General features: G+C 40.6%; 1 protein-coding gene across 7 annotated transcripts in view; it reads left to right on the forward strand.

The window, feature by feature from the left end:
• The window catches only part of Rhbdd1 (rhomboid domain containing 1), a 166130-nt gene that overhangs the window by 79227 nt on the left and 60777 nt on the right, over positions 1-26126 (forward strand). The gene's annotated exons all lie outside the window — the stretch shown is intronic.

Genomic DNA, 26126 nt, shown 5'->3' on the forward strand with positions numbered 1-26126 from the left:
AATGGACTCAGCTTTGCATTCTACTAAATCAGTCTCTGCAAGGGCAGAACCTAGGGATTTGTATTTTTCATAGGCTTTCCAGAAGATTCTTTTATAAACTGGTATCGGAGTCACTATACCTCTTCTGCTGTCCCTGTCCTGGGTTTGGCTGATAAAGTTGGGCATAGCGATTCCATTGTTGTCCTAGGAGCTCCTGAGGAGGAGCCATCGATGGAATGGCGTTTATGTGGGTCTTACTCCATTCCATGTCCAGTGCTGTGCAGATACAGAGTACACGTAGAGCGGTAGTGGCTGGGACCTGCCCTGGAGCGCATCATGGGTCTGGTAAAGTGTGCTGCATTTACATTGTGCGCTAGAGGCAAAGAGGACAGGGAACTTTGTTGCTTTCCACAGAGGAGGTGGCATCGGAGTGTCCGTCACTTGTAGAATTTGCAGAAATGTAAAAAACATTCTAGAGAAAAGTTTTAGGTGTTGCTGTGAACAGAGACCTAGGGGTATGCTCACTGGCCCTCACTTTTGAACAGAGCACTGAACAGGGACAAACAGTAGGATGCTAGGCTAGGGCAAAAGTCCTAGAGTTAGGCCCAGGGAAAAATGTGTCATATGGTGCTGTGATGGTTATTGCTAATCAGTTGACTAGATTTTAAATCAACACAGTAACACACCTCTCTGTATCTATAAAGGCATTTCCAGAAAGGTTTAACTGAGCAGGGAAGACCCACCCTGAATGTGGCTGTAGCATCCTATAAACTGGGGTCCCGTACTGAGTGAAAGGAAAGAACAAGTTGAGCACCGAGAACCCAACTATTTGTTTCCTCCCATGTGCCACAGCCCCACCCCGAGCCCTGCCACAGTACTTTCCCTCATGAATGAGCTGTATCCCCTCAAAACATAAGCTAAAATAAACTCTTCCCCTTCAGAGTTGCTTCTTGTTGGGTGTTTGGTCTCAGCAGTGAGAAGAAATTGGCATCCGTGCCAGTGCTGACAGAGTTGTGCGTGGATATGTGACGTGAGCTTGTTCTGTGAATCTGACACAAGTCATTCTGCACACAGGGACTAGGCACTTTCTATTTGTGGGGGCAACACTGGATTATTAGTTTCTGTTAATAAAATGTATCATGAGGGACTGGAGACATAGCTCAGCGGTTAAGAGCACTGACTGCTCTTGCAAAGGACCTAGGTTCAATTTCCTACACTCACATAGCAGCTAACAACCATCTCTAACTCCAGTTCCAGAGGATCTGACGCCCTCTTCTGACCTCCATGGACATTGCACAACATGGGTGCACTTACATTCATACAGGCAATACACTCATACACATAAAATAAAAATAAATAAAATTTGTTTGTTTTTTTTAAAAAAAGAAAGAAAATGTGTCATGGGCTGGAGAATGGCTCAGCAGTTAAGAGCACTGGTTGTTCTTGCAGAGAACTGAGGTTTGATTTTCAGCATCCGCATGGCGACTAACAACTGTGCATAACTCTAGTCCCAGGGGATCCAACGCCCTCTTCTGACCTCCTCGGGCATTGTATGACATGGGTGCACTTACATACATGCAGGCAATACATTCATACACAAAAATAAAATAATAAATAAATATCTTTAAAAATAAAAATATGTATCTGCCAGGCAAGGCTTCAAAAATTACAAAAGGGTGATGAAAAGTCAGAGAAAAATCAGACAGGCTGAGTCCAAATGTGAACGTGGAATCTCCATGTTAAATTCATTCAGTAGGAGAAGGGAATCACAGACCAGCAAGCATGTGTCTGTGAAGCTTTATTTCTGAGGTTCACCAGGTCATCCCTTCGTAGTTTGGGAGCGCAGGTTGGTTGTTTTGACCTGTGGCAGAATGCTTAACAAACGCAGCTTAGGAGGGGGATGCTTGCTTTCTCACTCAGTTTGACACTTCAGAGTTGGCTGGATCTACTGTTTGGGGCCTGAGGTGACAGCATCACGGTGGGCATGTGAGCCCTTTGGGAGAGAAACCCAGATCAGATCCAAACATAGCAGGTGTCTTTCTCAAGAGAGTGAGAATGACTGCCTTAAGCTCCTGGCCTCTGTCTCCCAGAGACAAACAGGTGGATCTGTGGAGGAAAGCACCCTTGGATGGTCCTCGTTATCTTGGAGCAACTTTAGAGATTGACAGTAGCTGCAGAAGAAAGGCCTTGCACTTTGTGGGTCAGAAGGAAGTTAGAGTCAGCTTTTGAAAAAGTCTCATTCATGAGATTTGTTAATTATTACTATAAATACTCAATATTAACTTTTCTGCCTAAACATAAATAATATTTAAGTATTAAGTAATAGGCAAAAATCAGATACATTACCTTCAGAAATTCTGTAAATTTAATCCTATTCTCTTTTTTGTTTGCTCTTCTGAGACAGGGTCTCATGTACCCCAGGCTGACCATGAGCTCACTATGTAGCCAAGGATAGCCTTGAGCTCCAAATCTTTATTCTCCACCTTCCAAGTGCTTGAGATCAAAGGCGTGCACCACCATACCTGACCTGGCTTAACCCTATTCTTTAAGGAACTCGTGGAACGAACTCAGAAGGGAACACTGGAATGCACAAGAAGAGAAATAACAAATTTTTCTTCTACCTCCATTTTAAATAATTTTTTTATGATTTGTCATCTCGTTTCAGGGAAATTAAAATACTTACTTTTTTAATACACCAGAGACTGTAAGATTTGTTTGATGAGAAGACTCTGGAATTATTTTGAGGCCAGGAATTTTGTTTCTGCCTGTGCAAACCAGGTTTAGAAAGAGCTGACCTACATTTGTGAGAACAGAGCTGATTTGTGACATTCCTTGTGTCAGGGGTCCTTCCAGCCACGTCATCTTCATTAGCTCATTGTTCATTTTCACAAAGCCAGACATCTAGGTTTTGGGTGTTTTGTTTCGTTTTTTTTTCTTCTTTTCCCATTCTCTTGCAAGCATATTGTCTGAGTTCAAGGCATTTTCTTCTTTCCATTCACAGAAAATTACAAAAGTATCTCTGACATTGGTCATTCAAAGGGACAGTTAGTAGAGCTGAGACACCATGACTGTGCTTGGCATTCTGCGCTACAGTGTGCATCTTCTAGAATCAGCAAACCAGTAAAGTATCTTGGAAGATTACTCATTGAAAATTAAGTTGCTTGAGGAAAAATCAGGTTTGGTCCTGAACACACTGTATAATCAATTCTAAGCTACTGGAATAAAATATAAAAATTAAATATTCAAAAAAGAAAGCATAAAACAGACTAGAGGTGATTATTTTAGATACTAGTTTTTATAAAGAGAAAAACAATGAAAAAATATTGAAGAGCCATAGATTTTTCTCAAAACATTTAACAGAATGTCATTAGCATATATAAAAAAAAAAACTCATATACCGTAAGTTAGCACTAACCCCTGTGAATGAAACGTAAAATGCTTTGGATATCTAATTAAAACAAAACAACAGAAGAACAGTGTACATCTGGTGATACTTTGTTGTACATTAGCAGAATTGTTTTTTAAATACTACCCACATTTGATGATGGTAGTAATACAGGCATTTCTACACACTTGCTGCTAATGAGAATGTCAGTTGATATAACTTCGGAAAACACACAGGAAATATACACGCAGGAGCTTAGCTTTAGTGGTTCCGACTAGGACTCCCTGAGATAATAGAGCTGTAGTTCAGATTTTGTATAGCCATTATTTCACAATTGAACATATCATAAACCTAAATAAAATGACCCACAAGGAAGGGTCATGAGGGAGAAATAACAAACATAATTTAAGATTAAAGTTGTGTGTTTATCTTAGCTTGTAAAAGTTGATTAGAGAGGAGCCCAGGGCCTAGGAAGATGTTCACATTGTTTTCCTGGAGGCTAGCTACATTTAAATAAGCTGATTACACCGTAGGAAGGCAGATACAACAGATTTACATGGTGGATGCCTCAGTGTGGTGGTGCCTGAGCAAAAGAAAGTCTAACTCCTGGAGTTGTTTAAATCAGCAGTGAGACCAGTCTGTTCTCAGAACTGCTCTTTTCTGATTTATCTTGGCACTGTTCCTCAAACCCAGGCTGTACTCTCTTATTTATTTAAACAGTATATGCTGTGTGATTGGGAAAGGAATGAGCAACTGTCTTATCAGAAATTTTTCCTTTCTGACCCCTACTGACCCAGAACCACATACGAAACCAAAACCAGATATTATCAATCTAACTGCACCTGTTGTTTGCAGCATATACTATAGATAATTTGTTGCTTATTTGTTGAGGACATTGGTGCCCTCAGCAATGACAACACAGCACAGGACACTCATACATTATCAGGATCCTGGACAAGGAAGGGTCCCAAGGGAGAAATAACAAACATAATTTAAGATTAAAGCTGTGTGTTTATCTTAGCTTGTAAAAGTTGATTGGAGAGGAGCCTAGGGCCTAGGAAGATGTTCACATTGTTTTCCTGGAGGCTAGCTACATTTAAATAAGCTGATTACACTGTGGGAAGGCAGATTGAATTGATAGTGTTAAATGATCTCAAGACATAAGATTAATTTTGGTTACATGTTAGGTATAAGACAAAGAGGCAGTCTTAGAAAAATCATTCCCTCAGATTGAAACTTTTCAACAGTGTAAATGAGGATTACATCATTTCTATTTTAGTTGTCTAATGGGAACATGCACTAGTTAAAGCAACATTATTTTAAAATTTAATAGTATAAAATATGATTGTGATATAATTATTAAATGAGAAAAGTAAGTTACAGAAATGCATGTACCACATGATCACTGTTTTATGTAATAAAGAAAACTTAAATCAACTATTTTCTCATAGGAAAAAAGTGAAAAATAATTTGGAAGGCCTTTTAAAATTGTCTCCTTTAAGTCTTAGTAAAACAATAACAGATTTTAAGAAAAACAAAATGGAAATTAATGTAAATAATTTGTGAGGCTAACGTTTTTGCTATTATATATCTGTTACTATATATTGAAATTAGGAGACCTCCTTAGATCAGTTTCCTTGAAACTAGTTCCATATGCTATATGGGACATTAACTGAAAGTAAAATTCTGTGGTCAAGCAAGTTTGGAAAGCATTAATTTAATAAATTGGTTCATTCATTGCAGAACTAATTAAAATCATTAGTATAGCAATTCCATCATGGCCCTTTATGGGAGTCTAGTTTGCAGTATTTACCAGCATTACTGAGTGTAGATTGTGTGTGTTTGTAAGTGTGCTTGGACCAGAGAGAAATGCTATGTGAGCATTGTTTTGGGTAAGCCTTGTAAGCATGGCTGTGTACCTCCCAAGAGCACCATCGTCACATCAAGGAAGATCAGCAGCAATTCCCTAACAGTGCTTAATATTTAATCCAAACAAAAATTCTCTACTTTTCTTTAAAAGTATAGCAATACTTATTTGTGTGTGTGCGTGCACATGTGTCCGAGGCATGTTTGTGTGCATGTGGAGGTTAGACGACTTGTGGGAATTGGTTCTGGCCTTCCACTGTGGGATCCAGTGATTGAACTCAGGTTATAGGGCTTCTTATAAGGCAAGCACTTATACCCACTAAGCCATTTCACTGACTGTGTAGCCCACTTTTTAAATTTCCAGTGTTGCGTTTGACTGTTTTTGTTTTTCATATAAACTACACTCTGCTTTAATTTTTTGTTTTTGGAGACCAATCCCGTTAAATTATAAGAATTGTAATTTTGTTTTATTTCTTCATGGTGCCGTTCGACGTATTTCTCTGTTTTGTGTATCCCCTGTGTGCTGGACCTACCTTAGATCTTTATTAGATTAAGGTTAGCCAGTTTAGCACAGATATGTGATAGATAATGTCGTGTCCTTCAGAGAGCATCATATGAGGAGATAGATGTGCACCAACAGGCGCCCCCTGGTTTGCTAAGTGATTACAGCTTTCAGGTGACTGCTGACAAACCTTTCACTGTTACTTTCCCCTTTGCTCCTGGTGTGTCTTGCCACTCTATGAATATCGTTGCAGCAGTGTCCTAGTTTGTTTCTCCGTTCCTGTAACAAAACACTCTGACCACTACCAACTTGGGGAGGAAAGGGTTTATTCAGCTTACATCTCCCAGGTCACAGTTCATCAGGGAGCCCAAGTTAGGAACTCAGGGCAGGAACCTGGAGGCAGGAGCCAGAGCACAGGCCATGGAGGAACACTGCTTACTGGCTTGCTCCCCTGGCCCCTGCTCAGCCTGCTTTCTTACACAACACAGGCCCACCTTCCCAGGGGTGGCAGGACCCACAGTGGGCTGGGCCCTCCCACATCACACAATAATCAAGAAGATGCCTCACAGACATGGCCACAGGCCAGTTCAATGGAGGCAATTCCCCAATTGAGGCTCCCTCAACCCAGATGTGTCAAGTTGACACTAAAGCTATCCAGCACAATTGACCCCTTGTCAACTTGACACACAAACACATCACTATTAAACCATAATCTTTCCAATTCTCATCCCCAAGATATGATATTAATATCACAACATAAGATAGTACAACCTTAAAAGCCCCACAGTCCTTAAAAAATGCAAACACTTAAAAGTCCATAGTCTCTTTTAAATATCTCTTAACTGTAAAATCCAAAACAAGTACTGTCTTATTTCAAAGGGAAGAATCAGGCATACCTAAGCAAAACCAAAGTCCAGCAAAGTAGCTCAAGGCTGGACATCTGGGATTCATTCATGATCTTCTGGACTCGGAAGGGTTCTGGCAGCTCTGCTTCTCTGACTCTGCCGTCCACAGCATACACAGCTCATCTCACAGACACAGGCCAGTTCCATTCCACACTTACTGCTGTCCTTGGTGGTTGTCCCATGGTCCTGGCATCTCCAAAACGCTGGGGTCTTCACTGAAACTGAGGCCACACCTTCACCAATGGCCTCTTCTTACCTCTTGGGGTGCAAAGCCTCAGATTCTCTCCATGGTCCCTTCAATCCTGGGGTCTTCACTGCAACTGAAGCTGTACTTTCACCTATGGCCTTTCCTGGCCTCTCAGAGTGCCAGGCCTCAGCTGCTCTCTGTGACCCCTTCTTGCTTTCAACATCAGAACCATTCAGGAGACTCTTACACATTACCAAGTCCTGCTTCCAGATTGAGATAGACGCCCGGGTCCCCTCTGTGTGCGGACCCTGAGAAAATACCTCCCAGAAGACTTCACCACAGTGATGCTGTTCTCTTGTTACTTACAGCTGATCTTTCAGCCCCAGCTAACCAGCATCAATTGTCCCAGTAAAGCAAGGTTTTTCAGGTTCTGATCTCTTAATCACAGCTAATTCTTCAGCCCCAGCTGACCAGAACCCACAGATTCTCAATTCAAAATCTCACACAAACAGCCCTGATAGTCTCCACTTCCCTTTGAAGCTTCACAAACCAGGCCTCCATCGTCTACAACATAACTGTTCCAAGCTCTACAGCAACAAACTCTAAGCACTCAGTGGCTTTTCTAGCTCAAAGTTCTGAATGTTTCTACAGTCCTCCGCAAAACACCAAGGTCAGGTCTGTCAAAGCAACACCCTACTCTCGGTACAAATTTCTGTCCTAGTTTGTTTCTCCATTGCTGTGACAAAACACTCTGACCACTACCAACTTGGGGAGGAAAGGGTTTATTCAGCTTACATCTCCCAGGTCACAGTTCATCAGGGAGCCCAAGTTAGGAACTCAGGGCAGGAACCTGGAGGCAGGAGCTGGAGCACAGGCCATGGAGGAACACTGCTTACTGGCTTGCTCCCCTGGCCCCTGCTCAGCCTAATTTCTTATGCAACACAGGCCCACCTGCCCAGGGGTGGCACCACCCACAGTGGGCTGGGCCCTTCCACAATCAAGAAGATGCCTCACAGACATGGCCACAGGCCAGTCCAATGGAGGCAATTCCCTAATTGAGGCTCCCTCAACCCAAGTGTGTCAAGTTGACACTAAAGCTCTCCAGCACAAGCAGCCACCTTCTATTTAATGGGTTTTGCAGTCTTTCATAATCTTGACAAGACTATGGGTTTTTTGGTTAATGTTTTACTACTTTCCTTTTAAATTTCTTTGAAGTACAATTCTCTCCTTTCCAATGTGCAGTTATGTGATGTTTGACAAAAATACAGAGCTGTGTATCCTCTTAAAATGCAGAGCAGCTGAATCCCTGTGTCCTTCCAGATCTTTCCTCCCAACTCTGCCTTTGACCTCCACCCCTGCCCGACTCTAGCCATTGTCTTCTGACATAGAAATGGAATCAGTTTGCCTTTCAGGGTATGGCTTATCGAACCTCATAAAGTGCCTTGGCTAAATGTTTAAGTGTATTAACATGTTCCCTGTATTCTACCATATGATATACTATAGTTGTTTATTTTTAACCCTTTCAACACAATTTGAGCATTTATGAATAAAGCTGCTATAAAAATTCACGTTTAGATATTTGTGTGAACGTAAGCTTTCACTTAGTGAGATAAACTACTAAACTGATCTCTAAGGAGGTCATACTGTTTCCAGCAGCTCATCTTCCTCAGCTTTCTTTTTGGCTGTCAGGATGTGGTTTAATTTTCATTTTTCTGATGACTAATAGTAATTCTTCCTATATGTTTGCCTCCTGTGTACCTTCCCAGCCAAAGCCCGTTTCATTATTTTGCTTACTGTTTTTGGAGCAGGAAGGGGATTGTTTTAGTTACTTAGTTTTGAAGATTTTTTTGTGTGTCTTCTGTTTACAAGTCCTTTATCCATTATATGATTTCAAATATTCTCTCCTAGTCTTTGGATAGTCTTTCCATCCTTTCAACAGTACATTTTTGTGGCAAAAAAAAAAAAAAAATTAATTTGGTTGAATACAATTTATCCTTAAAAAAAAAAGATCAAACTCTTTAGTTTGGTAAATAATTTTTTTTTCCTCTTCACCCAAAATGATGGAGATGTTTTTCACATTTGCTTTAAGGAGTTTTCCATTTGCATTTTGACCTATTATTCATTTTGAACTAATTTTTGCTTAAGTTGTGAGGTATGAATTGAGGTTTATTTTTTGCCTCCAGACTTCAAAATATTTCAACATCATTTCCTGGAAAGATCATTATTTTCTTCACTGAATTGCCTCTATTCCTTTGTCAAATGACAGTTGACTAAATTTCGATGAGTCCATTTCTGGACTATATTTTTTTCCATTGGTCTATGTGGTGCTCTAGCCCTTCCCCAATACTTGACTCTGATGTCTTTAGCTTTGTAGTTGGCTTTGAATCAGGCAGTATAAGCTCTTTAACTTCACTCTTTTCAAAGTTGCCTTCATGTCTTTAGTTCTTTTTAGAAGGTTGTTAACGTCCACTACAAGTCTTGGTAGGATTTTGATTCTCTAAGTTAAAATGGATTAATTTTTTAACAATGAGCTTTTCAACCCATGAATGGAGCACATTTCTCCGTTTGTTTGCTCTGGTTGTTTGCCTAATGTTTCGTAATGCTAAAGATGCAGTTTTTTGTGTATTTTCTAAGTATTCTGTTTCTGAGGTTGGTTTTCTCTGTGTTTGTTGAGATTATTGTCTTTATTTTCTTCCTTCGTCTGTTAGCATGCTAAATTACTCAGACTTTCATAGTTGAAGCAGGTTTGAATTCTGTAGTTGTGATATGTTGTGGTCCGTCCTGCTAAAAATACCATGTGTTCTTGAATATATATTCTGACGTTGTTGACTGAGTGTTCCGTGATGGATGATGAGGTGAATTGAGCTGATGTTTTCCTTCAAGTGTTCTGTTCTCTGCTGATTTTTTGCTTGTTCTGTTGTGTATTGCTAGTATTTTGAATTACACACTATTACTGTGAGTGATATTGAATGTAAATTTTTGCTGTGGTTTCCCTGAATATACCAAAGGCTTCAGATCCTCTAGGGCTGGTTTGCTTAGAGTCTTGTTCTCAACGATGTCTAGAACTTCATTTTCAGGTGGTCCACTCATTTTCTAACAAGGTGGGTTCTCCTAAAACTCACGTAAGCCTTACCCAGTGGAACGCTGTTGTTACTTCTTACTCTGTCTTTTAGGCTAATGATAAACCCTAGTCATTGTGACCCTGGGTTTGGCCATGAAGCCTTGATGCTTTGATAGCTTCCTAATGGGAGCACTGGCTCTTGTCCTTCCTCCCCACAGAGGCCCCAGCCTGAGGATCTGGGCAGCCTCTCATTTTTTTGCTGGAGTGTCTGCACCCAGATGACAAGGACACTTTTCTGAGATTCTCTGTGGAGCCAGTTGGAGTGGGTGTGGATTCCTCTGCATCTGTCACCTTCTGCCCTGTCCTGGCCATCACCATCTGCTCTCAGTTCTCATGGAATTCTTTTTGCTGATAGCCCAGCAGAATCTGCTCTGGGTAAACAATACTCGTGTACCATTTGAGGTTTAGATTCCAGTGGGTTGCAAGAAAGTTACTGATTATAGATTGCCCAGCATATATGTTTATTGTGTGGGTAGGAGTCATGTTCTTGGTGGCTCTCAGCATTCTAAGTGGGGGATTCTTCTCTGGAGTTTGAGCTAATCATTCCTTACAAACTTACTTTAAAAACTTCCTATGTGTATTTTTTTGAATATTTTATTATTTTTTTTTAAATTTTATGTGTGTGAGTGTATTGCCTGTTTGTATGTAAGTATACCTATGTCATGCAGTGCCCACAGAGATCAGAAGAGGGTGTCAGATTCCCCTGGAACTGGAGTTACAGAAGGTTGTTAGCCGCCATGTGGGTGCTGGGGACTGAACCTGGGTCCTCTGCAAGAGTAGCCAGTGCTCTTAACCAGTGAGCCATCTCTCCAGCCCCTTATTTTTATTTTTAACTAAGGATTCTTTAGCAGTTCTAGTTCACTCTAAAAAAGACTGAGTCCATATTTATTTCTCTCTTTTATTCCTGGTTTTCCAGAATAAGGAGTGTAAGTTTAATAGTTATCAGTCATGCTGAGTTTTAAAAGGACTAGCTAACAGAAATTCACTACTAGAAAGAATGCCAGCCCTGTACCAATTAGTTTGAGAGTGCTCTTTAGCTAAATATCTTGTAAGGGTAATTAAAGAATCAAGGTAGCAACTTTTTAATCTCAGAATTTGTTACAAACATATTTCCAGATAGTACCTGGCCATAATTACAAGTCCCAGAGTGCATGCTGGGAATAATAATACCCAAGTAGCTTTTGTTGAAGAAATAGAGAAATCCCTGTTATTTCAAGGACTTGCACATTCACTGCTATTAACAGAAATCTTGTCCTTTGTTGGCAGTCAGTTCTTATACATGAGTCCAAGAGGCAGCTGATATACCATAATGAAAAGGAAGCTTTGGAAAGGAGCCATCTCTTTCTTTGCATCGGAAGGCAGGCGCCAACTAGAACATTAGCTTGTTGCACTTTTTTCACCCCCTCTCCTCCCACCCCCTCATACAGTTTGTGCTTTTATTTATTTATTTATTTATTTATTTATTTATTTATTTATTTATTTATTTTCTTGTTCATCTTTCATAGCCTGTCACTGAGTTCAGCTGGCATTGGGTACAAAGTTCTGTCCTTTCCAACTTCTGTCTGCCAGCCGTGAGCCTGTGTCCTGGTTAAAGCCTTAGTGTCATGTGGAATAGCTTGTGTTTCTTCTGATAGACTTCCAAGAAGCAAGTGTCTACAGTCACATTCTGGCTGTCATGTGAAAATGAGGGAGAACTGTCACCCCCACCCTACACTGTGCAACTGGATGCTCCTTGGCCAGATGTGGAATCAAGGCAATATCCACTATAAAGGCCTTTACTTGAGAACGAAACCGATTGCTGCTTTCTCCTCTTAGGCTTTAGATGTAAAATTAGCAGAAACCATAATGAAAAAAATAGGCTTCAAATTAATATCTAGTGCTTTAGCTGTTAACAGATCATTTGATGATATCTTTGAATCCTGTTTATAAGTATCATATGTTCATGGAGATAAATTGAGGTATGATTTAAATTAAATACAGAGGAGGGGTGGTTTTAATTAAATTATACATTTTCCCTTTTTCTGCAGCAACACCGAGGCATGTAAAAGCAGTGCTTGTCTTGTTTTGTATTGTATGGAAAATCTTAAGGAAAGTAGAATAAATTATGTTCAATGTGTTAATCAATGTTATATTAATTACAAAAAATAGTTTTATCGTGGAATTTTCATATATCTACATAAAATACTTTGATCATATTTTTTTATCCCTGCTGCTAAGTCCCTTCCAGGTCTATGACTTTGTGGCAATAGGCTGGGGAGGATGTGACTAAAACAAGCTGGGGCTGGGGTTAGGGAGTTGCCAGAACAGCAGTGAGGGGTTAACATTTAGATCTGGTGGCTTTTAAATGGAAGATTTCTGGGAGATAAATTCACACACCTCTACAAGGAACACTCAAATTGATAAATACATGTATTGGTAATGTCTTGGTTGCATGATTTTGTGAGCCTTCCCTGGCTTAATGCAGGCATATGCAGTTGGGAGTTTGTAACACATGCAAATTTCTACTGCTGTCTTGCTTGGCTTAGCAGGAACACCGCGGCCAGGACAGAGATGTAGAGCTAATACTAATTCTGTGTGACCACTTTGCCTTTCTTTTTTTTTTTAAAGTAATACGGTGTGTTTTCCCCCAGGAAACCTTCTATGTAACAAAAAAAAAGTACCATCTGCCAGAAAGCAATTTCATTGCAGAACAATGCTTGCCTTAAATTACTGGCTCTTACATACTACCCACATGCTGGAAGTATTCATTTCAGTGAATAAAGTTTTACATTTGAGACTGTGTGTAGGTGTAAAATTGTGCATATAAAGTAAGTACAGTGCATAATTGTTCAAATCAGTGCAACAACATAGAAGATGCACACTAGAGTAATCAGAGCTGGGGTTTTGGTGCCTTCTGGAAGATAGGAGGCTTCCGTTAGGTTCCCTAATTACAAATAGAATAGCCAGTGTAAGAGGGTGGGGTGGGGTGCATGTGACTAGTTTAAGTATGCTTGGGAAACTGATATGAAAAGCTATATGTGAATTAATTATATTATTTTACTTAACCCCACAATCACCATTTATGGAAAGATATCATTCCTACACTAATGAATACAGTTAACAATAAAATGGACAACAGAAACATAAATGGAACTCTGGTGAATTAATTCCTCTCCCCCATATGCCCCCCCAACACACACACACACACACACACACAAACTCTTTTCAGGCCACCATATCTCAGTGTTTTCAGGAACACTGCTGTGGCTTTCCTTTCTGCTCCTCATGAGATCCTGGCCCAAGCCCATCTACCTGCCAACTGTTATGTAGTGTATACTGAACAAGGGATTAAATCTTGTTTGCATTAAGAGTCTACTTCAGTTCAGCTAAGCAATGTAGCAGATTCAAGAAAGATTGTAGCCTTTGATTTCAGGTGAGGTGACAGCCTGACTTGGCAGCCAGTGACACGCTCTACTTCAGCAAACAGTAATTCCTAATGGAAGAATTTACAGAACATGAAGTCTGCTCATACAATTATTTGAATATTCAAGTTATTTACACACTTTTTAAATCTCAGAAGTTATTACTATGTGTATTCAGTGTTTTATAAGACTAGTAGAGAAAACCATTACTGTAGCCTGCTGCAGAAAGTCTTGAGATTTTTCTAAAAATATATTAATTTAGGAAAAGAATCATCAGATAGTGTGTTTAAATTGCCTGGATCTTGAAATCTCACTGATCAAAAGATGTGAAGTTTTTAAAGCTGTGTGCTGGTACTAAAAATAAAAAAACTACACAAAGCAAGTAGTACCTGTTATTTTCTTGTATTATTTTTTTGAACCAAAGGCCTCAGATTTTGATTTATAAACTCAATAGTTGATATTTTCTACAAATACAATTTTACTTGTAATACAAGTTTCCTAATTCCTGTCAAAGCATTATAAGCACACATCAAAAATATATAACATTTTCAAGAGTGTATCTTATTATTTTGTCTTCTATCGAGTTGTCTTTTTTGGAGCTCAGAAAGAGCTACGCTGTTGATTCTATTAAACACGTAACTGCCCTTCAGGTCCGAGGATGGAGACATAATATTACTATGACCCTTTGTTAAATTTCTTTCTTTACATATATGATGTTGTCCCTGTACCCCATAACTTTATTATCTATTGAAAACCTTAAAAAATAAAATATTAACTTTATTTCTAGACAAAACAATCAAGAGCAAACAGGCAATGCCCTTCTAAAAATAGAACTGTAATGTTCCAGGGTAGAAGCTGACCTCAGAGTTGATCTTATCTGACATGTTGATTTTAAACTGTGAGGGAGCAGAGAAGTCAAAAAACTGAATAGTAGTCTGTTTGTCTGATAACCATGGTGCGGATCCTGCTGACAGTGTCCTGCCCCAGGGTGAAGAAGATGTGAATGAGCTGGGTTCTCTTGGTCAGATGTGAGGAGCCTGTGAGATAAAGCCTCTCTGGAAGATGCTAGATTAGATGTGCACTTCCGCAGGCTCTCTGGGCAGGACTGAGGAGTTTAGGGGTCAGAACATTTCTGGAAGGTACTGGTTTACACCCACACTTTCTGGGGCTCTTCAGTCTTCTGTTGCCAGCAGGGGCAAGTCTACCTGGTCTTTGGAACAAGTGTGAGGAAGTATTCTGTGTGCATGCCAGCATGTTTGCTTGTATGCTGAGGACACTGTGCAGCCAGCTTTGTCTTGTCTTGGGAGTCAGCAGCACTTCCCTTCTTTTCTGGAAGAAATCCCACCTGAATTACAGATGGCCTCAAGGTGGACCTTGGTAAAAGCCTGAAGCAGATGACAGGCACTTGAGCTTGTCTGTTAGACATTTTCAGTTTGGTAGAGCATTTATTGTTGTGGTTATAAAGTCATACATACTCACTGTGGAAAATACAGATCAGCAAAAGGAAGCTTAAAAAGTAAGTTGGGGCTGGGGCGATGGCGCAGTTGGTAAAATGCTTGCAGCAAAAGCATGAGGTCCTGAGTTCAGATCCCTGGCACCCAAATAAAAATGCTGAGCACAGCAGCCCGCACCTGTAATCCCAGTGCTGGAGGAGGGAGGACAGGAGGATTCATGGAACTTGCTGGCCAGCAGTCTAACCAAGTGGGTGAGCTCCAAGTTCACTGAAAGACCCTGTACCAAAAAATAAGTTACAGTAGAGAAGGTAGGGAAGTGATTGAGAAAGATACCCAACACTGACCCTCCAATCTCATGCACAAGCATACATTTGCACTCACAGATAGCACCCACGTGAACACACACACACACACACACATATTCGTAACTCTACCACCCGGAGAAAAACTACTTCACATCTAGGATTCTTCCTTGCAGCTACCCATAAATACTTTGGTGAAATTCTTTCCAGACGGGTGAACATGCTAGGAAGGTCATGTACCCACATAGAGCCCTAGAAAGTAAGCATTTTTAATTATCTTCATTATTTTAGACTATGAAACAGAGGCGCAGAAAATAAGTGACTTGCCCCTAAGGGTGGGAAATACCAGGCCAGAAGGCAGGTGTCTCTCTCTCTTCCTAACAATGCAGAGCACAGCCACTCCAGAAAAGAAAAACCACCAAGCAAGGCTTCAGCAGAACTCTGATTTGAAGCAGAGATTAGCACAGTTGCCTCATAAGTCTATCACTCTCCATGTAGTCACCCAGCATAAGTGGGCCAGGGATGTTCAGTCTTGAGTTGGCCTGTCTGCTGTGATCGTCTTGAATTCAGAAAGCCGAAAACTACTGTGTGTGGTTGCTATGAACAGCTCTTTACTAAACATTTGTGCTTTGCTAACTTACAGAGAGCAGTGACAGTTCTTTAACTGTTTTCCTCAATTATTGCGGTGGTTTAGATGTAGTTTGCCCCTGCCAAAACTCATGTTGACATTTGATTCCCAGTGTAACATTACTGAGAGGAGGCACGACCTTTGGGACATGATTAGATTCTTTTTTTTTAAATAGTTATTATTTTTATTTTATGTGTATGAGTGTGTTGCCTGCATGTGTTTAAGTGCATCTGTGCCATACTAGAAGGTCAGAAGATGGTGTCGGATCCTGGAACTGGAGTTATGGATGGTTGTTAGCTGCCATGTGGGTGCTGGGCTCAAACCTGGGTCCTCTGCAAGAGCAGCCAGTGCTCTTAACCACTGAGCCATCTCTCCAGCCCTGGAGATTGATTAGATTCTTAAAGGACCTTATCAGTGCTGTTCTGCTAGCTGGAGTGAATTCTTCCTCTGGCATCACTAGGAAGGTTACCGTAGAGAACGGGTTGCTGTACTGAATGCCCTTTGTGTTTGGAATTTTCCTCTGTTTGCCCTCCTGCCTTCTGCCATGAGACAAAGCTTCATGAGGCTGGTGCCATATCCTTGGACTTCCCAGGTTCCAGAACTATGAGTCAAATTACCCTTTTTCTTTATAAATTACCCAATGTCAGGTATTCTGTTATAGCAACAAAAAACACACTAAAACACCTATCCAGATGCATTTGGCTGAATTCTATTGTTCAGTTAGTTTGAAGTTGTTATTTTTTAAAAAACAAAAATCCCTCATGAGAATTTTAAAATCATGAAACAAGGGGCTGGAGAGATGGTTCAGTAGTTAAGAACGCTGGTTGTTCTTGCAGAAGACCCAGGTTCGAATCCCAGCACCCACATGGCAGCTAACAACTGTCTACAACTCCAGTCCCAGGGGATCTGACAGTCTCTTCTGTCCTCCACGGACATTGCATAACATGGGTGCACTTACCTACTTGCAGGCAATACACGCATACACATAAAATAAAAATAATAAATACAATTACAAAATCATGAAACAAATTCTTTGTATTGGGAAGTAATCACCTCTTACATTCTTATAGGACTATAAGAAGCCTATATTTTAAATACTACTACATAGGACACTCTCCCCAGTCAGAAGCAATCTGCTGGGTGTTAATATTAATTTTTTTTTTTACCAAAAAGCTGTTGCAAATAAGAGTATGGAAATATTATGTTTCTTTTTGTGTTTATCTATCTATTTAGTCAAGTCTCACTAGGTTGCTGAGGCTGATTTCAAGTGATCCTCTTGCCTCAGCCTCCCAGGTGCTGGGACTATAACCCACTGTGCCTGCTTTGAAAATACAGTTCCAATATAGACATTTTAGTTAACATTTTAGTTAAATTGTTAAGTTAAATAAAGCTCGACTTATCTTGAGGAGTTTTCCTCTTATAAAAGACGTGTTTCCTAACAAAAGAACACACATGCTGCCATGAAGTGTGCTTGTTGATGGCAGTGTTCTGTTGAGCATCCTCACAACATCTCAGTACGTGGTAATAGCAAGCGTTTGCTGCTTGCGTTCACTGCCATCTGCTCCAGCTCCTTCCTTCCAGTCATTTCCCTCCTAGTTGTGAGCATTCTCCCACCGGTTTGATTGTGTTCTGTTGTTCCTGAGGAAAATCAGCTGCTGTGTTGGTTTCTATTTATTGCAGAATCACAACTTAAACTTTCAAAGTGGTCGAATTTCCTCACATGGCAGTTCTCCAAGGATCCAAAACTGTTTATAATTCTGTTGTGCTTCATTATGCAGAACCAGATGTGGGAGTTGTGCTGTGTGTATTTATGTGTCTTCACCAACTTCAGTTAGGACACCAAAGGTCTTGTGTCACACCTCTGTTATTTAAGTTCAGTTTTGTGGTAGCATAGGCCCTAACTTTCACAGTTAATAAGAGTAATATCAATATCAAATTACATTGCAGTCATTTACTATGGAAAAATCTCAAATGGCCTAATGGTGCACCAGTAGGAGACAGGTTAAGTAAGTCATCAGAATAATACTGAGCCATTAAAAGGTCAAAGTAGCAAGTTTGTGGTGTGTTGAATGAGAACGGTGCCAGCCGTACTCTTGAGAGAAATTCTGTTCTGTCAGGCTTAGAATGTGTGCCACTAAAAAGACCGGCGGTGTACGCACCAACATGCCGATTATCAGAAATGAGATTATAGTGGCTTACGCTTTTGTTTTGGCTTAACACCAATTCTAAAATTTCTGCCAATCACGTGGAACATTTATAAAGAAAAATGTTAGAATAAAGCCATGCATTACCCAAATATTAAATGCTTTCACTCCACTCTCCAGAGTCCCATTCCATTTTAGAGCATAAACACAAAGAAAACTGTACCTTATCCATTTATCTGCAACCTCTGCAGGATGCTTGTGGCCGGGTGCTGTGAAGGAGACGGACCTGAGCCCAGAGCACCCAGACCAGGACCCCTCCCTTTATCTCTCCCCCTTGCCATTTTGTATAGTTCTTTCTTTCCTTCCTTTTTCCGTCTTCTTTTCCTTCCCCCTCCCTTTGGCATTTTGGAAACAGAGAGTTTCACACTGTCATCCAAACTGAGCTGAAATTCACTGTGGGGACCAGGCTGGCCTCAAACTTGCAGCAAGCCTCCTGCCCCAGTCTCCCACCTGCTGGGGTCATAGGCATGTACCACAACTACCTCCCTTAGTACCTACCTCTTCCTGGTTACCACAGTGGTTTCTTTCTTTCCCTTCCCTTAATTCTTTTCTGTATTATTTTTTATATTGGTAAAATGCCCGTTATAGATACACAGCTCAGTGATTTTTTTTTTAACATGTATATGTAACCATGGAACCAAAAGGGTACACGTTTTCCTGGCTTTTGTTACTGTTGGTTCAAAGTGATCACCATTGCGCTTCACAGAAATGTAAACACTAAAACCTCTATGAGTTGCTACTAAGCATGTAGATGAAATGGCTACAGTTTCAAAGACAGACAGGGCCCAGTGCTACTTAAGATGCCAGGCAACTGAAGCTGTTCCATATCCCTCCACGGCATACAGAGTGTACTTTGTCTACAGCCTGGCCATCCGGTTATCCTAATGAACTTAGATATTACCTAATTAAATTAGTTATTACCTAGATGGTACCTTAGATGATACATGTCTCATGACCCAACATTCTTGTGCCTAGGCATACCTAAGACATGTGAAAATGTAGGCTCTCCCCAGAAATGGTCTTGTAGGGATTTTCAAAGTAGCCTCAAACTGGAAACAGCACAATGCTCTCTTTATCAAGGGACACACTAGTCTTAGTTTTAGGCTATTTTAGCTTAGTGTTTGTTTCAGACCCCTGGCTCCAGGCATTTCGATTTTCTTCACTGCACACATACAATGTAAAGTTTCTGACGTCTCTCTGAACACAGCCTCTGCCTTTTCATTCTGATTAATCTCATTGAAAGGTCATGTGTTGTTTAGAAGGTGGAAGGCCAGGCGACCAGGGAAGGAATCTGGCCACTTTCTGTGGCAGAGCATTTCCCTACTAGAAAAAAAGTATCAGTGACTGTTAACATTGCAGCATTCCAAATTCTTTACAAACGAAGCTGAACCAGCTCCAAAAGCAATCAATAGTTTTTGTTCTGTTTTCTTTTGTTTCTGCTGAAACTATAAGGAAGCTGTTTTCTTTTGACCAGTCTGGTGCTGCAATAAAATAAAATGTAGCTAGCTCATGGGCATTAAGGAGATAAAGTGTTTAATAAGTATCTTCTAGAAGAAGTGACATCTGTTTAGAACACCTGCTGTCTTCATTATATCTTTAAATAAACTGTGTCTCTGGGGACAAGCCGGGGCCTCCCTTTGGCCCACTGGGCTGTGACAAGGATAAAAATTAAACCTCAAGTGATTTACTATTGTGTAGAGGGTGCCTTTGGCTGAGGAAGGACAGACACCCTGACTTAGATGATGTAGGTCCAGCAAGCAAAACCCATTTTGAGTCTAAGTGTGTGCCCGAGATATTTCACAGGTATGACATGTTTCCTACCCTTTGGTAGCCAGAATTATTTACTGATTCTTATTTTAATGTTTGACATGACGTAAATACTACATGTGTAGTATAGCATGTCAGCTGTGCGTGTGGACAGTGTTGCTCAGTATGTAGACACAGATGCTTAGTGGAGTTCTGGATTTCTTTGTTGCCTTGAGGAAGGGACCCAAGGGGCCATGAAGCAGTGCCAGTGTTAACAACTTGTTTCTCTCTTCCTCTGCTCATCACAGCCTGCATGCACTAGGGATGGGCAGGCGGAAGTAACAGCGCACCAGGGAAAGCTGTCCTGTGTGTCTTTGAAATTGGCGGTGGTTTTCCCAGATTGCAATCTAAGGATAATTTCTATCAGCAATGACAGGGAAAGACATCGTAGCTCCAGAGAATAGCATTTAATCAGCAGTGAGGTTCATCTTGTTAGCCAAACAGAATTGTTCAAAACCAAATTCAAAACGAGTGTTTCAGCTGTGTGTGAACTGATGTGTTGTCTCCAAAAGAAATAGCAGTTCTATAGATGCTGTGCACTCTAGCCCTGAGATCTTGACACCAGACTGGGAGGAATATCATCAGAGTTAATGAGCAATTAGGAGGCGCTTTTCTGTCAGTTAACCAGCAGAATAATGAGACCCAGTGAGCAGTGTCCTTAAAAATGCCAAGGCTTGTATTTTCCAAAAAGCATGCCTTTCTTTCTCTGCTCACTACAGTTATAAGATAGCAGTGACTTAACTCTGACAAATAAAACAGAAGAGAGAGGTCCACAAATAGGATCCATTGACTCTAAGCCAGAATGCAAAGTGATGTCGTGACATGTGCCGCCTTACTTCTGAAATGTTAGAAGACAAAATACTTAGGTGCTGAACAACCTTTTTTTTTTTTTTTTTTTCTTGAATGAATGTTTGAAGTTTAGGTTTGGTGTAACTAAAGTATTGATCCAAAGATTTAATTAATGAGTTCCAAACCATAGCCCATATGTGGATTTCGGTCACACTCTGAATACGATGAGAAGCTAGATGGGTGTGAATACAGAAATGAGTGAAACAGAAAATGGATTAAGACTCAGGTGGGCAGATGAGCTACAGAGGAATGAAGGGAATTATAGCTGTTTGACATTTTCCAGTGTGGAGACCAGAACGATAAGTTATCAGACTAGGGAAAGAAGTAGACTCGGGTCATAAAGAGCCAGTGCATGGAGGTTGAGGGCTTTGCACCAAGGACAGTCTAAGCCATTGAGTTTTAAGTAACAACTGGATGTGGTGACACATGCCTGTAATTCCTGAGCTTGAACTGAGGCAGGAGGATCACAAGCTTGCAGCCAGTCTGGGCTGCATAGTTAGACCCTGTCTCATAAAAACAAAAACAGAAAACAAACAATAAAACAACTTTAGGGGAACAAGAAAATCAATCAAATCTGGGTTTGAAAATCATTCTGCTCTGTGGGGGGAAAGGAAGATGGAATTTAAATGACAGTATACCAGGCACCATGTAAGGGACCCATGTATGATGTATGCGTATGTACCTGAGTTGCACATAACTGGGAGTCTGAGGCCCCAGAGTGAGCTGACATTGGAACCTAGCAATCTAGCCCCAGACTGTGTACTTAATCTTTATATGTTTTTTCCCTTCATACTGTATTGTAGAAGCTAATAATAGTGGTATTTTTATCAATGATGATTTAATAATTACTAGTTTTCTAGGGCTCCAGTCCAGGTGCTGACAGCCTTGATTTCTCCTGGAATTACCGAGCTGGCTTGTAGACGATACCTTTCCCCGTACCTTCAATGAGGTCTCTGGGATTTCTACTGATTTCCTCTTAGGAGGAATTTCTACTGATTTCAGGACACTAGTCAGTCAGACAAGATTAGGGCTCACTCTTAACAGCTCATTTTACAAATGAATTGTTTTAATTGACAGAAGTTACATATATATTTCATAAAGAACACGTATTTTGAAGTATGTATACAGTGTGGAGCACCTCATTTGTGCTGATTAGCATACATTACGTGGCTTTTTAAGTTTGTCGATCAGCATCCCCCTGGTTCCTGGTGACATTCTACCCACACACAAGGGAGAGGGAGCTCGTAGGGTATTTCGTTTGTCTTTCTGTGCCTGGCTTGTTTCACTGAACATCCTTCAAGTTCATCCATGTTGTTGCAGATGATGGGGACTCCTTTTGTGGAAGGTGAATGCCATCCCACTGCACACATACCACATCTTTATTATTTGTGTATTGCTCGACATTTAGCTGATTGTGTAGTCTGGCTGTTGTGAATACGGCCACAAGGAGTGTATGAGTGCCAATTCAATTCCTTCTGACACATGCTCAATAGTGAAATTTCTGGTCATATGGCAGGTCTACTTTTAACTTTTTAAGGAGCCTCCTTACTGTTTGCCTTAGTTATTCCTGTTGCTGTGAAAAAATACCCTGCAAAAGCAACCCAAGGTAGAAAGGGTTTACTTGGGGCTGGAGAGATGACTCAGCAATTAAGAGCACTGGCTGTTCTTGCAGAAGACCCAGGTTGTCTCAGTACCCACATGGTGACTACTAACTCCTTAACTCCAGTTCCAGGGTATCCAACGCCCTCTTCTGTCCTCCACAGGCATTGCATGGTAGAGGTGTACTTACATGCAGACAATACATTCATACACATAAAATAAAAATAAATAAATAAATAAAAATTATAAAGGAAAGGGTTTACTCTGGATTGCAGTTCCACAGTCCATCGTGATAGGGAAGCGGTGGCAGGAGTTGGAGGCATCTGGTCACACTGTATCGAGTCAGGAAGCAGAGAAGGATGGCTGCTCCTGTTCAGTTGGCCTTCTCCTTTGTGTGCAGTCCAGGGTCCAAGCCCAGGGAATGGTGATGGCCTCCTTTAGGCTTGGCTTTACCACCTCAATTAACCCAACCAAGGAAATCCTTTAGAAGCACAGACAGAGTTAAACCTAATCATGATGATGGAGGTGATTCTAGATCTGATCAAGTTGATAATATTAACCATTTTCTTGAAAATTCTCTCTCTCTCTCTCTCTCTCTCTCTCTCTCTCTCTCTCTCTGTTATATGCATGTGTACATGTTCATATGTGTTTGGGCATGAACACACATGCATGTACATGCAGAGTCCGGAAGTCAACATCAGCCTCTTTCTTCTATTGCTTTCTGCCTTCTTTGACATAAAAGATCTACCACTGAGCCTGTAACTCACCGACTCAGGCAGACTGCTGGCCGGTAAGCACTGGATCCTCCTGTCCCCCCCCCCGGAGCTGACATTGCAGGTGTGCTACACTACAGTAGCTTTTTATGTGTTTGCTGGGGAATCAAACTTGAGGCTTCAGGTTTTCACAGCATGCACTGCAAGCATTTCACCAACTCAGCCATCTCCCTAGTTCCACCTCTGTACTGCTTTGTATAATGACCACATTAACTTGTATTCCCACCAACACTGTACAAAGAAGGATTCCTTTCTTGAGACCCACATCCTCTGCAACAGTTTGTCTGTTTAATGATAATGTAACAGGTGTGAGGTGATGGATATCACATTGTGGTTTTAATATGCATTTTCTTGATGTTTAGTGATGTTGAACTTTTTTTTTTCAATTCTTATTGTTCATTTATATGTCTTTTTTTTTTTTTTTTTTTTTTTTGACACAGGGTCTCCCTGTAGTCCCAGCTGGACTGGAACTCACTATGTAGACAAGGCTGGCCTTAGTCTCCCAGAAATCCACCTGCCTCTGCTGGGATTAAAGCCATGCCCCACCGTGCCTGTCTGTATGTCTTTCTTGAGAGATTTATTCAGGTTCTCTTCCCATGTTTAGATTGGGTTATTTGTTATCTTGTTGTTGAGTTGTTCAAGTTCTTATATGTTCTACATATTAATCCCTTATCGTACGTATGGTTTTGTGAATCTCTGAGGGAGAGATTCTTGCTTCTTTCCTTTGTAAGCCCATTTGTCTGTTTTTACCATTGTTACGATCTATGCTTTTGGGGTCATAATCCAGTATATTTGTGTGGGTGCTCAGAGATGTCAGAATTGCAAATTAATCATTGTATACCTGACCTTTAGCTCTCTCAAGTTCAGGCTTGTTTAGGATTAGACTATGAAGTGCAGAGTTGTGGGCTAGTTAGAGCTCAGCTTTCCTTGCCCTGATAATGATGTCTTCTGCCCACAGGCATTCAGTCAACCCGAGGACTACAGAAGGGGTGAGGGGAAGGTTAAAAAGCTTCTGCAAAGGTTCAGACCCCTTATCCTCAGAGACCCATTTGGAGACCCTGACAGATGCCTGAAGTCACAAGTGCTGCTAAGCCTTATGAGTGTGTGTGTGTAATGTAGTGTGTGTAGTGTGTATCTTTACCAAGGCTAACATAGTAAGGCTTTGTTGTTGTTTTTAGTGATTTTATACTCTCTAGTCCTGTGTTTGCATCCACCTGTTTTGAGTTGGATTGTGTATATACAATGTGACGTAAGGGTATAAAATCATTCTTGTGTGTGTATTCAGTGGCTTCATCTTAATCACATCTGAGGGATGCTAGACTTTAGGGCTTTAAGGTATATGCTTGGGAGAATGCACTTCAGCCTATGACAATAGCAGAGTGCTGAAAGTAATTCTAATAGTCTGCTAAATGCTACTGACTCTTTACTGGTTTAATTTATTTTTGTTCTCTTTTCATTCCTATTTGAAAGGCATTAGAAAATTTAATGAGTTCGAGGTTTTTGTAAAACATTCATGAAAATTTTTCTGGTTAATTTTTAAAGTAATAGTTATTAATATCTCATGATCAGTATTAAGCTTCCCATGGAAATTTCTATTATAGATTTTGTGGTTGTTTTCAAGGTTTTTAATAATCATCTGGGGAAGTCTTGGAAATGTGAAATCTCAAAATGTTTTCCAGCCTATGGGTAACTTTCTAGGAGACTTTTACCAACAATACATTTTAAAGCAAGAACAAATCTATTTATAAGTGCAATGGCCTCACTGATTTCTCATCAAAAAAGAATAATCTTTATTCTCCAGAGAGTGGAAACTGGAGGTATACCTCAGGACTGTCATTCAAGGATAAGGTTTGCAAATAATGTTAATAAATAGAGCTGTTCCCTGACAGATGTTAGGTCCTAAACTCTGTTTGCCTGTAAGACTCTGTTAGACAGCTTGTTGAAATTACCAATGCTTCAGGTGCTAAGTCAGAATCAATTGGCAGGTAGAGTTGGGGCAAGCGGGTGTGCCCAGAGACAGTGTGTGGCAGAAGCGTTAGGCCTGCACAACTAGATTCCCGGGCGAGTCCAGGGACTTTAGCTATTGGGAGCAGGGCCTCCTAGAGAATCAACTTCTTTTCCCCCCAAGAAGCCCCAGCAGAAGAGAGTGGGCCCTTGCTGTTGTTGAAGTTGAATTTATATAGTACCACCTAATTAAAGATTGACTGCATGTCCTAAACTGTTTACGTACAATCTCAAAAGTATATGGGAAACCCATACCGTGCAAGGATATGAGCAAAGTAGGTTCTTTCACATTGATTGCTACGTGGAAAGGTACTTTCCTTATGTATCTCTGTGAGGGAGAAAGAAACTGTTAAGTTCAACTTTCATCACATTCCAACTCTTAAAATAGAAATTTATGCAACTAAGAAAATATGAAATAGCATGCTTTTTGCCTATTCTATTCTCTAGGCTTAAGACTTTGCTTATAAAGAATGTCAGCATAATGCAATGAATCTTACTGATTATTGCCTATTTAGCCTTTAAAAAATGTTAGCCTTTTAACATGTTTCTTCTTAGAGAAGAATGAATTTTTTTTCATTTCTAATTAGAGATGCCTATAATGTGATGGCAGGACAGTGCCATTTAAGGAGAGCTCAGCTGGCACTTAGACTAGACAAAGAAGTTCATCTGTGAGCTGTTTGGCAGTGGTTTGACCCTATAAAATCACACAATGTTCTTTTTTTATTTTTTTAAACTAATTTATTGAGAATTTCATACAGAGACATAGGCATATAAGGTGTTTTGATCAAATCCATGGTCACTCCTTACCCTCCAACTCCTCCCATATCTTCCCATCACTTTTTTCTGACAACTTCATATACACTTTCTTCTTCTCCTCCTTCCCCTCCTCCTTCTCCCCCCCCTCCGCCCCCTCCCCCTCTTCCCCCACTTCCTCTAACATTCCCCTCTCTGAAGAGGTAACCCTAAACTTTTTTAAGGATTAGATACAAGCTCCCAAATACTTTCAACATTTTTGGCCTTTGGAAGGAGTATGTTGCTAAGAGGCCCAAGGACATTTTGACCTTTAGCCAAGAAGCTGGCTACTTTTCTTTGGTGTCTTTTTACACTAACTGCCTAGCCAATTCCTACCTCCTATTCTTATCACACCATCCTCTGAAGAGG

The sequence above is a fragment of the Nannospalax galili genome, unplaced genomic scaffold (assembly GCF_000622305.1).
Source record: "Nannospalax galili isolate Female #2095 unplaced genomic scaffold, S.galili_v1.0 scaffold127, whole genome shotgun sequence".
Taxonomy (NCBI): Eukaryota; Metazoa; Chordata; class Mammalia; order Rodentia; family Spalacidae; genus Nannospalax; species Nannospalax galili.